Source organism: Triticum aestivum, chromosome 7B (assembly GCF_018294505.1).
Source record: "Triticum aestivum cultivar Chinese Spring chromosome 7B, IWGSC CS RefSeq v2.1, whole genome shotgun sequence".
In the NCBI taxonomy this organism is placed as follows: Eukaryota; Viridiplantae; Streptophyta; class Magnoliopsida; order Poales; family Poaceae; genus Triticum; species Triticum aestivum.
The window spans coordinates 702,494,774-702,512,480 of NC_057813.1; the positions used below are offsets into that span (position 1 = coordinate 702,494,774).

Here is a 17,707-nt window from a genome sequence, read left to right on the forward strand (position 1 = left end):
AGTCGTCACGTTTACTTAATGTGTCATGCCAAACACGTTTAAGAATGGGCTAGCCCTTGCTGACCCAGATGGCATGGATCCGATGCTAGAGGAGGGTGGTGAGCAATTGGAGCTAGCCGTGTTGCTCTCAATGCTCTCTCTGATTGCTCGGGGACGGTCACCTTGGTGCTAGCACAGACACAACAAATGGTTGCTCTGCCCGGTCGCTCGGAATGGGCCACCTTCGTCGTGCTAGCAGTTTGACTGTGATTCTGGTCATTTTGCTGGCAACAAAATGCCCTCAGCACTCTATCAACATGCTCACACTGAACTAGTACGCCAAAGAAGAAGACGCCTAAAGGGAAAACACCATCATGTCACTTCCAGTTCCTATCACTATCACATCATCATCTTGCTGATCATTGTCATGCGTGCCATAGTAGCGCCCAGCAGCCGTCAAGGCTAGATGCGCCGCCTCGGCCACGTTTGTCATTTCCACAACCTCCCAACGAGACTGAACCAAGCTTAGGTGTGACGTGCCCTAGATCCTCTTAATCCAGCAACTAACCTCATTCTCTCCATCCATACCTTTCCCTCTCCGGCCCTCTACCCCCCTTCAGAGAGCAAAAAGAATAGATGAAAATGGACCAACAAAATGAGAAAACACCGAAGAAAACGGGCGCAAAATCAGAACAAGTTACCAAATAAACCTGACAAAGGAGATGAGACACTTGAGCCAACACAAATAAAGGAGGCATATTGTGTGATAAAAAATTCAACCGATCACAAATTAAATTCAACCGATCCCCTTTTTTTTCCTACGCCTGTGTCGATCTAAAAGAGAAAATCCGGACCAAGCGGCCAAGGCGCGAACGAGCCCACGACCAGCACGCCCCTCCTCTTGCGGTCTTCCCTCCCTCCCCTGCCGGACCTTGCCAAAGGCAGAGGATTTCTTTCCTTCCCTTCGCCGGCCGGCGCGTCTCCAGGTTCCAGGCTACAGCATACTACTGCAATTGCTTTGCAGCTCCCATGCAGCTCTCGGTGAGAGCCGCGGCGGCTTGCTCCTCCTCCTCTCCGTCGCTCCATCCCCCACGCGTCCCCTGCCGCCTTGGCCGCAGCCCAGGCCTGCCGCTGCCGGCTCGCCGGGTGGCCGTAGCCGCGTCGGCCGTCGCCCTCGACCCGGTACCTACCCACGCCACTAGCTGATCCTCATCTCAGGGAAGGCAAGGGAACGCGTTGTGTGTGTGCGTGTGTTAAAAAAAGGGGGAACGATTGTCGCACACCAAATGTTGTTGTTATGCCTAGGCGGGGCTTTGGCAGGAACCAGGCTTGTATTTAGTAGAGTAATCGATCGAGAGCTAGGCGTAAGTTTAGCAGATATTTTCAGTTTGGGGAGATGATGTGTGAGTCATGGCCTGCACTGCTGATATTTGGCTATCAGATGCAAAGATTGAACCTCGCATGGTAGATTAGTGACTGAGCTAAATGGTTATATGGCTGCTGGTATCATATTTCTGCTACCTTACATGCATAGGTTAATCTAGTTTCCACTATTTGACTCTGATGAGCTAATCTTGCCAGCAAGCAATTGTGTATGCTTCGGAAAAGAAGTAGTCTGTTTAAGTAGCATAGTTTACAGTCGCGTTAAGTGCTACCTTTTGATGTTATGCCCAGGTTGGACTTTATTCATACCGTGTGAAACTGACGCTCACCGAATACAGTGAACTGAAGCCTGCTAGGACTGAGCTGTTCAGGAGCCCGCTTGTCTCCTTTCTTTACGAGAGGGGGTGGCGTCAGAACTCCAATCGGAGTGGCTTCCCTAGCCACGATGAAGAGGTACATTTCTTGGCTGCCTCATTCTTCAATCCCATGGCCTTAAGCTGTTACTGCTTAGTGAGAAACTATTTATATTAGAGCCTCGACGATCTACGATCTACGATGACGGACAGCGACGCTGAGTTGGTCAAGTCCGGCAACGGCGGTTCCAAGGCGAACAAGAAAAGCGACAATGTGAAGAAGGGCGGCAAGACAGCAACAAGTGGTGGCGGAACGGGCGGCGCCAACGTACAGGCGCATCGCAACATCCCCATCCAGTACCCTATGCTCACCGACGCCAACTACGGCGTGTGGGCGGTGAAGATGAAGATCATTATCCGAACCCTTCGAGTGTGGGAGGCCATTACGGACGACGACGTCGACAAGGAGTGCGACGAAGGTGCCATGGCCGCCATAGCCCAGTCTGTACCAGATTCCGTGCTGATGACTTTGGCGGAGTTTGAGACAGCAAGAGAGGCGTGGAACGCACTCAAAGAGATGAAGATCAGAGAAGATCGCGTCACCAAGGCTCGGGCACAAGTGCTGAAGCGCCAATTTCACAAGTTGCAGATGGAGTAAACTTCTCGCCATGTCAACGACGGTTCGATTGCGCCTTTCAACAACGCCGTTCTGCTGTGGCGTATAAGGTGCCGTGAGGAACCTTTTTATACCAATCTTCTCGCAGTAGTCGTTGAACTCGTTCGACGTAAACTCTCCGCCGCGATCTGTCCGTAGAGCGCGAACCTTCAGCTTGTGTTCCATCTCCGTTGCAGCCTTCAGCTTCTTGAACGCTTCAAACGCCTCATCTTTAGATCGTAGGAGAACGACCCACATGTATCCCGAGTAGTCATCTACCACAAGGAAGAAGTACTTCTTTCCTCCGTGAGTTGCTGGGGTGATAGGGCCACATAGATCACCATGGAGCAGCTCGAGTGCATCACTTGCACAATAGGTAGACTGAGCAGGGAACGGCCTGCGGTGCTGTTTTCCAACCAAGCACCCGTCACATACTCGATCAACATGGTCGATCAGCGGCATCCCAGATACCATCTCCATCTTTGACATCTTCTTCAAGGCGTAGAAGTTAACGTGTCCAAATCTAGCATGCCATAACCACGAATCATCATCACTCTTGGCGAGCCAACATTCCGGTTGAGATTGATCAAGGTTGAGGATATAGAGCCTGTTCCGCGTGCGATTCACACGCGCTAGCACGTTTCGGAGGTTGTCGAAGATCGTCATCACTCCGTTCTCGATATCCACCTTGCATCCATTCTCGTCAAGTTTCCCGACAGAGATGATGTTGTTTCGAAGCCGTGGGATGTAGTACACTCCGGTGAGTATGCGATGTTCTCCTATGAGACTTTGATCTTATGAAGTAATCAGTCCAAATATGTCAATTGCGAGGTACTCGCTCCGTCCTAAAATAAGTGTATCAACTTTATACTAATTTTAATACAAAGTTGAACTAAAGTTGAGACACTTATTTTGGGACCGAGGGAGTATTACTTATTTAGTTCTTTGAATTAAGGTGTAAATTTTTATACATATTTTGAAGTCCTCGTTACGACCCATTTTACTCCGCATATAAGATTTGTTTCAAGTCAAACTTTGTAAAATTTGACCATATTTATATGAAAAAATATCAATATGTACAATACTGAAGTTATACAGTATGAAAATTAAATTTATGACACAACTATTGATATTGATTTTATATTGTGAATGTTGATATTTTTTCTCTATAAAGTTGATCAAACTTTACGCAATTTGACTTGAGACAAATCTTATATGAAGAGTAAAAACAACTCATGGGAGTATAAGGGAATGAAACTCTAAACAATATCCCATCCATGGAGGGAAGCATCATTGATCGCATCCAAACTTGAACAACATTTTTTGTGAGAAACGAGTGTTCTAAGCTGACTCAGTTTTTTGTTTGGTTTTTTTTTTGAGAGAAGAAAGCATAGTTTCCCCCCCCCCCCCCCCCCCCCTCAAATCTCTCTAGTTGGATCAAATTCCCCCCAAAGTCTAAAACCGATTAAATCACCCCCTCAACTCTGCAATACCGGAGCAATTAGCCCCTTGAGTGGTTTTGCAAAGGATTGTAGGTGGTTTTGACTAAAGGTTGTTGACTGGGGATATGATGCTGACACGGCAATGAACGAGCAAGACGCCGCCATGCTACCCGTACTGCCCCGCTGCAAACAGAGAGTAACGGCCGCCGCCCCGTCCAGTAGTAGTACATGGCTGCCATGGCTGGCCTCGGCCAGCGCTCTCGTGTACCACGCAGACGCAGCTCTCCTCGTGCTCGACCCGCTCGCCTCGCTGACCTACGCCACCCATGGCCGAGGCCATAGCCCAGAGTTTGGCCTTTCCATGGCCTGAGACCACCCTGCAGCCGCGTCCCGCACCGCGAGCACGCCCCCAGCTGTAGCCGTGCTGCCGCACTATAGCGCACACACACGCGCGTGTGTCTGCACTCTGCAGATGCCCAACCGACCGCGCTTGTGCCCGGCGAGCTCCCTTGGCCCGCCATGGCCAAAAGGGCCAAGCTCCGATGCCATGTTTGCATTTTTGGGCTGAACCCCTTGCCTCACATGAACATCCAGCCACCCCGTCGCCATGTTTTCCAAGCACAGCACAGCACAACACAAGCACGAATGCCAACCATGCACGCGTAGCACACTCAAGGTCTGAGCACACTCGACCAACGACTCGCTGGCCTCGGCGCGGCAGGCTCAACGATCTGCGTTGTCGTCGCCGGCGATCTTGACTTCTTTTTTGCGTCGCGGCCGTGCACCCTCCGGCCTCGTGGCCCTCATCTTCTCCCTCCTGCCGGTGCACGTGGCGGATGCGGCGAGGCAGCTCGAGGCGCCCGTCAGAGCTGGGCAGGAGTGACACCATTATCATCGTAAGGACGCACCTTGGGCACCTCCTGAGCCCTGGCGACCGCGCGCTCGGCTACAATCTCCGGGGCGCCAAAGCCAACAACCTCAGCCTGGATGAATGGTCAGAGCCACTACTTGCCCGGCGCGATGCTCACTCGTCAAGAACATTGCGCCGTGGGGCACAAGTTAAATGACAAGTCAACAACCTATAGTCAAAACCGGTTGCAATCCTTCCCAAAACCACTCGAGGGGCTTATTGATCTGGTATCGCAGAGTTTTGGGGGACGGGGGGGGGGGGGGGGGGGTGATTTAACCGATTTTAGACTTTGGGGGAATTTGATCCAACTAGATGGATTTGAGGGGCAAAACTATACTTTCTTCTTTTTGAGATCAACTGGACGAGTAGTTTCTCTTTTTAGACAAAGCTGGACGACTGAGATGCCGGGCCTGAAAACTGGGCATGCCATTACCAGCCAAGGCCCATTTCGGTATCATAAAAGGAAGGGAAAAAAAACCACTCAACTGACTCTCCCGATCCCAACAACACCGCCGCCGAGGGTTCTGGACGGATTCACCGCTTCGGATCTCGCCGAGGTTTCCCGGCGGCTGGCTCCTCTGCCCTCCGACGGCCGGTTCTACCTCCCTCGCCGGCCTATACCACGTTCCCCCAACCACTTTGCCCACTCCACGCCAATGTCGACCAGCAAGAGGAAGACGGCGTCGCCTCTGACGGATCTCCCCGACCACCTCCTGACCGAGATCCTCCTCCGGCTGCCCGCTCCGGCCGACCTCGCCCGCTTCTCCGCCCCCTGCGTCTCCTTCCGCCGACTCGCCACCGAGCGATCCCTCCTCCGCCGCTTCCGCTGCCTCCACGAACCACCACTCCTCGGCTTCCTCGAGCGCGACGGGTTCCATCCTGCCCTGCCGCCTCACCCTTCTGCACCCGCCGCCCGCGCGCTTGCCCTCGCCGCCGACTTTTCCTTCTCCTTCCTCCCCTCCCACTGCCGCTGGACTGTCCGGGACTGCCGCGACGGCCGCGTCCTCCTCAATTCGGGGCTCACAGCCCTCTGTCTTCCAGGAGCTCGCCGTATGCGACCCCTTGCACCGTCGGTACATCTTGCTTCCCCCGGTACCTGACGACCCCTTGCACCGTCGGTACATCTTGCTTCCCCCGGTACCTGACGACCTAGCCCATTCGGTTGACCACCTGCTCCCCAAGTACAACAGGTCTCGGTGCAAGCCTTTCCTCGTTCCCCTCCGCGAGGAGGAGACGGCGGAAGAGACAGCATTCAGAGTCATCTGGATGGCTCATTGCAAAACTAAGTTGTCTGCTTTCGTCTTCTCTTCGAGCACCGGAATATGGCAAGCTGCTGCATCCAAGAGTTGGAATGATTTGGCCCTTGACATTGACGACTTGGTCATTATGCCACAGCTCCACCCTTCTTTTCTCAGGCGCCATTATGCTTGTGGTTGCTTCTACTGGGACTGGGTGATAATCAGGAGTGAAAAGTTGCTGGTGCTTGACATCCGGAGGATGGAGTTCTCCATTGCTAATCTACCACCTGGAGATTGGAGTAAAAAAGGTGTAGGCATTGTGGAGGCAGGGGAAGGCAGGCTTGGGATTTTTGGATTTGATGGTGACTTTACATCTCATCTCAGCTATGCCATTGCACGAAATAAAGGTGAGAGTCCCATCCAGTGGCAGATGGAGAAGACAATCTCACTAGATTCTAGATACAAACATTTTATTGATGCTGCAACTGAGAGGCGCTTGCTCTTGACAAGGAAACCAGCCTTATCTGTACATAGTTTACTCGTTGATGAATATTTCTCAATGGACGCCAAGACGTTGCAGCTTCAGAGGGTTTGTGCCAAACAATTATTGCCTATGTATGGGACACACATATATACCAACTTCCCACCATCGTTGTTGTCTTCACGGGCAATATGAAGTGGTAAAATTTCTATCATATCCTTGTTAGCTCCCTCCCTTTATAATTATCACACAGCTTGTCTAATGCTTGATTGCAATTGATAATTCTTGTTTACATGATTTAGTAGTGTTTATTTTCTTGTCCTTGTTGGAAAACTAAGCAAGCTTTGGAACATCATTGTGTTTTCTTGTCTTGTTTTTTTCAATTGCCATTTTAAGCGACTGAGGTTGGTAAGGAAAAATATCCTGCACATTATGAGTAGCTTACAAGTGTAAAATTAGTTTAGTTAGGATTGTTTCACCTTGAGAAAATTTCTTCATTCAAGTCAAGCACAACTCATCCTGTACACTTTTCTTTTGATAGGTATAAGGAGGCAGAAAGTTTTACTTTGGCCATCCTTACATATATAATTTTATCTTGAGATGTTGTTTCGAAAACTTGAATAACTGGTAAGGTCGCGAACAAGATCATGAGCCACTGCTCTAAATAATAATAACAGCTTGTGAGCTCACCGCTCTATATAATAATAACAGCTTGTGCTCACAATCTGTTTTATCTGAAATCAACTCATAAGATCAGGGAGTTCTTAGCGTTGCACAGGCAGCCAAAAAATCTTGTTTATTTCAGTCAATCTCCACCACACCTAGATCCTCGTGTAATTTCAAAGCAGATCATGTGGGGGAGAATCTCACCGTGAGATGATTAACTGAAGCTTAAGGTTTTAGGTGATTGTGTATTAGCAAATCTGTAAGATGCATGAACTAGAGGTGGCAAAGTTTTGTATTTCTTTCCTTGTGTTACTCGTTTTTGTACTGGGATGGCAGAGTGCACCTGGTTTGTTGGTTCTCCCTACCAACACCCCTGAACCCCAAATTTTTGTTTTTTTCGTATCTTTAGTTAGAGGTTAAATTTTTAATTTTTATACTGCTAGGTGCCTTGGTAGAATATGAACTCCTGCAACACGAATGTGCCAATTCTGCAAGGCTAAGTTTTCAAGGCTAGTTTGTGTATGTTTGGGCCAATATGGCTATGTGTTTCAACTTGTAGTGCAGATTACAGTGCTAAACACAATAAAGTTGAGTCTTTGCATTAACATGTTTCAAATTCAGTTGCGATGAATATTACCAATGTAACACAACTATTATGCCTCTTCCCTGTGATATTACAGTTCTGTTCCTTGGAGCTCATAAAACTCGTCAAAGTGCACGGAAAACCTTATTTGTTGTCTGAGCTTTTTTTCTTATTTGCCCAGATTCGATGTGCTCTTCGTCAGATCTGCCTTCCAAGTTCAAAGCCACCATGGTTTCGGTAGCATGGAGTTCTCGCAGATATGATCGCCTTTCTGACAATATGGCGCGTGCCAATTTACAGAATTTCACCTGGCAGTGGCTGTGTCTGTTGTTTTTGTTTTGATGCTGTGTCTAGTTTTGGTTACTGTAACATGGATATTACTGCTCCCTGCCTAAGAACTGGATGTCGGTCATCAGATGAGCTTTGAGAATTCAGAGTGATGGCGGTTTCATAGCTCGCAGATAGATGTGACCCCCTTGCTGACAAGATGGCGCATGACAATCTACAGAATTTCAATTGGCTGTGGCCATGTGTATGTTGTCCTTGTTTAATTTCATGCTACTTATAGCCTCGGTCACCATAACATCGATGCGTCTGCTCCCTGTCTAATTGAACCTGACAATGAATTTACAGTTCCAGTCAATCGACAATTGTGGCTGTATATCTGCAATTCGTTTTTTTCTTCTTCTTCTCAACTGTATCAGATATGACGATGAACCTGGGCAGGTGAAGTTGGACAAGTGCGAAACTGCTGTAACGGGACTGGTAATCAAGCCAGCCCAACCCTACTGCAGCATATAATTGGAGTCGGTTTTTTGCCACGGCATGATGACTTTCATCAAGTTACCTGATGGATGGACATGTTACAGATGGGAAAAAGCTGAAGAATCAGCAACGCTACTCTGAGAGAGAGAGAGAGTGTGTGTGTGAGACATCTTCAGAGGGTCCTCAGATTGATGCAGTTTCTTCTATCAGAAGTTATGCTACGTCCTGCTCCCCCCGCTGCCTCACGGCCTAGCCGCTTTGCTTGGGCACCCATTCCCCCTGGTAATCGAGGCCTGCTGCACGCGCTTCCTTGTTCCCCTCGCCGACGAGGAGGCATCGGCTGGAGCAATAAAATTCAGAGTCATCTTGATGGCACATTGCAAAAACAGTCTGGCTGCCTTCGTCTTCTCTTCCAGCACTGATCAATGGCATGCTGCTGCATCCAAGGATTTGAGTGATTTGGCCTTTGGCAAGGGCTATATTCACAGGCGCCATTATGCTTATGGTTGTTTCTACTGGGACTGGGTGAATTTTTGGATGAAAAAGTTGCTCTTGCTTGACACCAGGAAGATGGAGTTCTCCCGCCAGGAGAATGGACCTATGAAGGTATAGCCATTGTGGAGGCAGGGGAAGGCAGGCTTGGGATCTTTGGTTTCCATCGTGAAACTTCATCTGATCTCAGCTACACTGTTGCACGGAACAAAGGTGAGAGTCCCAGTCAGTTCCAGATGGAGAAGACAATCTCACTAGATTCTAGATATTAATATTTACAAGTTTTAGAGTGGTTGGGCTTTTTTAGAACCGTTCGTTCATGTCGATCTAACGGCAGACAAATACGAAGTACTGGGTAGTACTCCGATGAAAGTATGCGAAAGTACTAAAATGAGTGGGGGTGGTACTCCTGACAAGGTGGGGACGCGTTTTAATATAGGGGCAGTTTAGTACTAGGAAAATTTGCAGGTACTCCTGACAAGGTGGGGACGCGTTTTAATATAGGGGCAGTTTAGTCCTAGGAAAATTTGCACGCGCCGCCCCTCTCGTCGAATGCAAAACCGCCGCCATGGTGCTACAACTTCCACAATTACTCATCGGCGGCCATCTCCTCCCTCTCCTCCAAGTCCACCGCAGTCATCTCCTCCTTCTCGCCGCTGCAACTTCGCTCCACTCAGGAAACCCCCCACCCCCCACCCCCCCACCCCCTCTTCCGTCGAAGCAAGAATCGGCAGATCGAGCTGATGGCCGGCGGCGAGAACACCGACTTCGTGCAGATCGCCGGCGGCGACCAGGTCAAGTTGGTCAGGTTGAGGGAGATCCGTTCTTGGTTTGACAACACAAGGCAGATGAGCTGGACGGCAATGGCCACTTTCAAGAATTTGACGAAGAAGGAGAGGGCAAAGCTTTGCCGCCCGCCCGCACAACCGATTCACAAGATCGAGATCCTCCTCTTGGCGATGGAGCAGGCCAATTCATCCAGCAAGTGGACCAGGCGGAGGTGGTGGGCGTTCAGATCTAGGGTAGAGCATCCACTGGATCAGGAACCCACCGTGCACGAGGTGCCGTTGCTGATTGTGCAACCTCCAACCGAGTCACGGGAGACTCTGAAGAGCAAGATGAGGAGGACAGTGGTCGCGACCTCGCTTCCCCGCCGTTCTCCACGCTTCCCTCGCCGCTCTCATCGTCTGAACGGCGGCGGTAGCTATGTTTAGAGTAAGCTTCCCCACTCCTCATCTTCCTACTGCTCGTGCTTACATCGTGGTGATACTGATCGTAATACCTCAGAGAGGGAATGCTATATGGCATTTTAATCCCAATGAATTGCATGAATATTTGAGTACATGGATTTGGAGGATGGATTATGATGTATGTGAACCCTAGGCATCATATGAACCGTAGGACTAATTAGCAATGTTATAGTGGTAGACACTGAAATATTTTGGTACATACCGGTAGGCACTAAAATATTTCGGTACTGTCCTAGGCAAAATTTGTAATGTTGTAGTGGTGGACACTGAAATATTTTGGTACACACCGGTAGGCACTGAAATATTTTGGTACAATGTTGTAGTGGTAGACACTGAAATATTTCAGTACACACCGGTAGGCAATGTAATATTTCGTTACTACAATTTCAGTACACACCGATGCACACTGAATTATTTCAGTACTGCAGTTTCAGTACACACCGGTACACACTGAAATATTTCAGTACTGCAAATTCTATACATAGTTGGCATTTTGTCATTTATATGTGAATTAATCCATGCATCATATGGCCTAACTTTGTACATGAGTTTGTGTCAATTTCATGTCTATTTATTGTTAAAATTCATTGTCATGCCATGAAACACAAGACTAGTCACTGACCCACGCTTGCAAAGATGCCATATCAATGTCGCTGATATGAATATGCATGTTTTCACCAAGCCTTGTGTCTGAATTAAAACTGAGCATTTTTCTTGATGGTATCCATGGATCTAGAACTCCTATGAATTTGCTCATGTTGGATGTTTTGTTCTCCATCATTTGTACTAGCATTCCGTGCGATTAGATGCCATGACAAGACCCCTGGCAAATTTATTTTCTTGCCTCCAACATCCCATGTGTGTTTTGCAGGAAAAAACCTGGAGTTCACCAGGCTGGCTGAAGTTGTGAGGTTGGGAGGCTGATGGTGCTGCTACTGGCTGATCCTTCTTCTTTCAGCTTTTGTTCGTCCTTTCTCAAGCCGTTGGACCAGGGCTACTTCTCTATGTGCTGTTAATGTATTAAGTAGTTCCTTCGAATTTGTAGTATTAGTTAGTTTGAATGTGGAAGTACCTTAATTTTTAGGAACGAAATGTTGCTTTGTATGACCAAGGGTTTGATACCTTAATCTTTGGATAATTAATTATGTGAACTGTTGGATGTGGCGCACAACGAAACGCCTCTACCATTGATACTAGTTCAACATGTCGGTCCAATTAGAGACCAGCCACTGCCATATAGAACAGTTAGCATTTCATACTACAACCTGGCACGTACAAAACATCACACAGTGGAAGCACATCCCTAAGCACCTTGCATTGTACAAGGTCTTAGAGACCAGCCTCTACCATATATAACAGTTACCATGTCACACTACAGCCTATAAAACATCACACAGTGGAATAATCATAGCTAGTAGAGCATTAGTTACCAGTTAATAATAGTTGCAATCCATCACAAGCAATAGTACCTAGATATGAGTAGATATAGGTACGGTAATACACGACAAGTACTCGCAAACAAGAGCTAACATAACAAGTTCATTTCACATTGATACATGGCCCACCCCAGTTCTAAATGAGGTGGATGGTGATCATCATCCTCAAGTCATGGCGACGGGTGTTCGCAACAGTGAGTAGGATGGCCTGTCCTACCCGAAGATTCTTGGCACGAAGGAACTTCTTCCACCCTGCCCTGCTCAAGACAGTGCGACCGTCCGTGTCCACTGCATAGGCACAGCTGGTGATGGAGCCCGTTCTGGTAAGGCGTAGTCCAGCAGCCATGCCTTCTTCGTCCGGGTCGATGCCACAGCTATCAAGTAACCTCTTAGGTAATTTCTGAAAACAGTTGACATGATATATGATCATGTCACGTGCAATTATCAACAAAGCATACACTTCAAGACACATATATCATTGGATTCAACACTGAGCATATATATCATCACATCACTACACTATACGCCAAGCATCAAATTACTACAGTAATTAGGCATATCATTAGATTACTGCGTACACTAAGCATATCATCGCATATTACTACACTACATGCATGTCATAAAATTCTTCACTAAATGAATTCTAAACTAGGCCTCTCATCACAGTACTACAACATGCATATCATATGAACTACTACACTAACTAAGCATGCATATCATGTAATTACCACACTAAGTAACATACCATGATATGCCGTTTAACATTCGTCCTTGTGAGGCGGGTCACGAATGGCTTCCCTAGGTAGTCTTCACGCAGCGGAAGCATGTCCCAGAGGTTGCCGATTTCCTCGTCGCCCAGTCTAAGTCCTTGGGCATACAGGTATTCAACAAGTGGGTTCTCATCATCATCTGAATCGTCATCATCTGAATCAGCACCATGTTCCTCCTCATGAACTTCATCCTCACTATCCGGAATCAAATTTAGATAGATAACAGAAATCCTGGGCCTATCTCTTCTAAAGGAGAAGCTGATAATTCACCCCCACTAAGACGCATGCGGGCGATGAAACGATCCCAATCATCTCCTCCTATCTGGGTTATCTTTCGCCCCTTCTCGACCTGCATAGTGTATGGGCCCCCAAGAGTGTCGAAGGTCACGGTGTCTCCGACGAGCTCACTGAATGCCAATCTCACATTGCATGGTACGATCTGTGTAAGATAAAAACAAATAACAGACACAATACATTAGTGGAAATAGCAAAAAAAAACAAAAAGAATGTACTGTTAGAAGGTTCATATAAATTGTTACCGCTGCAACAACAAAAGAAGGATGGAAGTAGATGCCGAACAGCGTGGCAGTAGAAAGGCTGGTCCGGCACCATGAGTTGCAGCGTCCACATTGTGCTTCCTCCATTCTACACAGAACATGTTGAACTCTAAGTTGAATTGTACATAGTACAATACAAAGATCATACATATAATAAATCATAGTGATAACCTATACTGGCAATGGCCAATCAATCTATTTCCTATCATCTACGTAATAAAGCAATGCCAATGACAATGGCAATGCCCGTCTCATCTAAACCTGGGAATAGTTCGGCATCCAAACTAAAACCAGTCCAATCCACGACACACATAAAAACCAAACCAATCCAGATATTTTCATTTAGAATCTAGACCAAACCGAACTATACATGCTCGTCATCCAACCCAGTCCAAACCGTTTTCAACTTTTGGATTGAATCCAAAGGTTCAAACCGTGGACAAAGCCATATGCGAGGGCACGTCATGAATCTAGATCAGACATGGCGTCAAAGCTCGAGAGAGCCGACGAGCTCCGGCCGGCAACATCGGCTCTTGGATTTGGAGCAGTAGTAGGTGGTAGTGGCCAATCAAACTAATTGATTGATTTGATCTTAAACCATAGAAACCAAATCAAGATCCAATCCAAAAACTAAGTTTCAGTCCAAACCAATCGGCTCAGATCCGCCTCCATAGGGAGACGCGGTTGGGGAAGGGAAGAAGAGGGGAGATCTCACATACTTGCAGGAGTTGGCGGCGGCCACGCACCGCAGCAAAGAGAGGGGTCGTCGGGAGATGGCGGCGGCGGCGGCGCTGGTCGAGAAGGGGAGAAAGAAAGATGTGGAGTGGTCGAGACGGGGAGAAAGAAAAATGTGGTACATGTGGTGGCGCGGTTGTGTGGATGACAAGGGGACCCACTTGTGAGAGCGATAGCAATTGATGGCAAACCGCAGGAGGAGGAGATGAGAAGGCACTCAAATATTTCGGTACTGCCCTAGGAAAAATTTGTAATGTTGTAGTGGTGGACACTGAAATATTTTGGTACACACTGGTAGGCACTAAAATATTTCGGTACAATGTTGTAGTGGTAGACACTGAAATATTTCGTTACTACAATTTCAGTACACAGCGATGCACATTGATTTATTTCAGTACTGCGGTTTCAGTACACACCATATAGAACAGTTAGCATTTCATACTACAACCTGGCGCAACACTGAAGCGCCACTACCATATAGAACAGTTAGCATGTCTGAAGCAGCAGTGAAGCGCCATTTGTGATAATTGCACCATCGAAACAACGACTAAACATGAAGGAAGCATTCACCACCAATAAAGTTAAGGCCACAAATATAGATAGCATTCTAAGTTACCACCACATGTACCAGGAAGTTCACCACAGATCTAGTTCACACACACAATACATTACATTACATTACGTTAATAGAGGTAGTTTCCAACCAGTTCAGACCCAGATGCAGCTTTCCAAAAGTAAAACATCAACAAATATAGTGATGATGAGTACGGCTTCCAGCTTCTGATGATCAGCATGATGTATGACTAGAGGTTAGGGTTATTCAGGACCTTGTGAAGGGCAGAATGCTGAGCCCCGATCTTGTAGTCATGACTGCTGATGGATGTAGCTCAACAATGCTCCATCAGATGCTCCCGCAACCCAGACCTGGGCTAGGGCTTGCTGCAGTAGGGGCACCTGTACTTGTCCTTCCTCCAGTTGTAGTACATGGCAGATCCTTGGGCCCTGATCTTCTGCACCTCCTTCTCTTTAAAGGACTCGACGTTCCCCTCGTCCACATCATCTCCAGATTCATACTGCACACATTAATGACTGACATTAATACATTATGCATTCAAAAAACTATAAACACGTAATACTAACTCAATGCACAAATAACATTTCAACTAGGCCTTACCTCGTACGGCTCATCTTCATCAGAGTCATATGGGTAGAACCCAGTCTTTTCCCACTTCCTCTTGTTGCCCACAAGATCCTCCTCCTGCTATATTGTCAAACAAGCACATCAATTACAATGAATTGAATTGCAGTTAACAGAATGTCATTACAAACAAAATTGTGAATGTGAACCACATTGGTATGTTGCAAGTGACCAAATGCTTTCCTTATAAATAAAGAATCTAAGCAATCAATCAAAAGACAAATGATTTCCTTCATAAATGCTAATGAAAATGCAAGCTGGATTCTTGACATTCCCTGAATTTACCCAACACTTTTCTTTTGAGGGAATTCCCCCCCCCACACACTACTTAATGGAAACATATAGTATATTTTGTTGCTAGGATCCTGCCTTGGAATGTTTACTTCACACTTTACATATAGTATATACTAATTACAGAAGCCAACTACAAATTTCAATATGCACAGATTACTGTTTTTGGGATAATGCAGCAAAGCTCCTACACATATTAACATAATGCAGTAGTTAATTAGGTACAACTTCAACTATAAATGCATACATCTCCAACAAACATCTAAAATTTCATTACTTACCTAAACAACAACAAATTATACTATAGATGAATCTTGTATCATCTAAATCAATTCATTGGCACATCAAAATTAATGCATTCCAAATCAAATATGTTTCCATCCAGTATCATTGAACCACAGATCAAATCTAATAATCATAAATGTCAGCAGCATTGAACTACAGATCTAATAATCATATGACATCTATCTGACCTTAAATTCCCCCTTAAATAAGGTATTCAACCTCATACTAATTAAAATCTAACAAGCAAAAATTCAACTACTAATCTAATAAGAATCTGAAAAAACCCCAAGATGCTTTTATCTCTGAAGCAACGGCATTGCAGAGGATGTTCAATGCTGTCAATATCTCTGAAGCAACAACAAAATTCCACAACTAACCCAAACTAAATAAGCATAGACTGCCCCTTCCCCTCGACCATGCTTCCCCTCTCCTTCAGAAGCCCCAATCCAGCACAAAACAATCCAGCCCTTGAGAAGCTCTATTTGATTAACATGACAACACCCAGTACATGAGCACATCCTTCACTTTATTTATAACCAAACTAATGCACCATCTAATCACCTCAGGTGGACAATTTCCAAAACACAAGGCCATGCACAACCCATCTCATAGCCTCTGCCTAACAGGCATCAATCAAGCATCAAATAACTGCAACTATGACAACATGCATCAATCAAGCATCTAAGAATTGCAACTATGACAGGTATAATACCTAGAACTGAGCATCCATTTAATTAATCATCAAGCCAAAGAACTAAAGCAGGCACCAACCCAAACCAATAGAGAAGTATATATTTGACTAATCCATCGTCTAATCCTCAAGCCAAACACCTAAAGAATTGCAAAAATTCCACTACTAATCCAATAAGCATCTGAAAAAAAACCATCCCTCAATCCGGCTACTTCTACCCTAATCTAATAATCATATGTGGTCCACCATTCTTGCACGAATAAAATACAGAAATACCATAATGCAGAGAAAACCCTACCTCCAACAAATCTAACCAAACAAAGTTCTGGCCACAAACACTACAATCTAAAAACTACCAACTAAAAGTGATAAGCAGATACCTTATGCTCCGCCTCCTCCTCGCTGGAGCCGGCCTCCACCTTCTCCACCTTCTCCACCTCGTGCGCCTCGCCAGAGCCCGCCCCCACCTTCTGCGCCTCGCAAGAGCCCGCCTCCACCTTCTGTGCCTCGCCGGAGATCGCCAGAGCGGGCGCATCTGGCTGGACCGCGCCGCTGCGGCCCGGCCCCGCCTTCTCCACATCTCCAGTGGAGGGAGCACCGCGCTGGACGCCGGCACGCCCCCTCACAAAGGTGCCCGCAGCGACCTGCCGCGCCTGCTCCACCAGATCTGCGCCCCAATCGGGGCGCTCGCCTCCTGCATCTGCCATGGCGATGGAGAGGATGCGGTGAGGGAGACAAGGAGGTTGGAGAGGAGAGGGAGTGGGGAGTGGGGAGTGGAGAGAGGGAGACGATGCGGCGGGGGGAAATGGTGGGCGATGCGACCGGAGGTCGTTGCCGTCCACATTTATATGATGGGACAGTTTTGGCAACTACCCGTGACACGTGCTGCCCCACGCGCGGGCGGCTTCACGCGTGCACGAAAGGCCGCCGTATACAAACAAATACGTATACGGCCGGTCATACGATCCTATATGATGACCAACACGCCCGAAACCAAGGAAGCGTGCACCCGCCCTCCCTCGTGCGCCCTTAAGGCCAGCCCATGTGAGGGGCGGGCAGCCCCTTTCGTTTTTCCTTTTTATTTTTTCTGTTTTCTATTTTTCCTTTTGAAAGTAATTCAGGATTTCTACAAAGTTGCAAATTGCGAAAAAATGTTCGCATTCCAAAGTTGTTCATGGCTTGAAAAAATGTTCAGGACATGATAAATCTCACGGATTCAAAAAATGTTCGTGATTTCAGAAAGTGTTCATATGTTAAAAAAAATGTTCATGAATTTTTAGTAAATGTTCAAAATATTTTGAAAAATGTATGAATTTTTTAAAAATGTTCATGAATTCGTAAAAGATATTAGGAAATTTTAAAAATGTTCACAATTTCAAAAATATATTTCTGAATTTGGAAAATTTTCCTGATTTCAAGAACAGTTCATCGTTTAAAAAATTGTTCCTGAATTCAAAATATGTTTATGTTTTTCTAAAGAAAGCGTGAATTTAAAAAAAAATCACAATTTCTTAATAATACGAATATTTTTTGAAGTTGATGAAAAA

The 17,707-nt window shown here is 46.5% G+C and overlaps 1 pseudogene; it reads left to right on the plus strand.

Annotated features, from left to right (window-relative positions):
- The first annotated feature begins 5,230 nt into the window (after positions 1 to 5,230).
- On the plus strand, positions 5,231 to 8,322 carry LOC123161986 (uncharacterized; annotated as a pseudogene).
- The last annotated feature ends 9,385 nt before the right edge of the window (positions 8,323 to 17,707 follow it).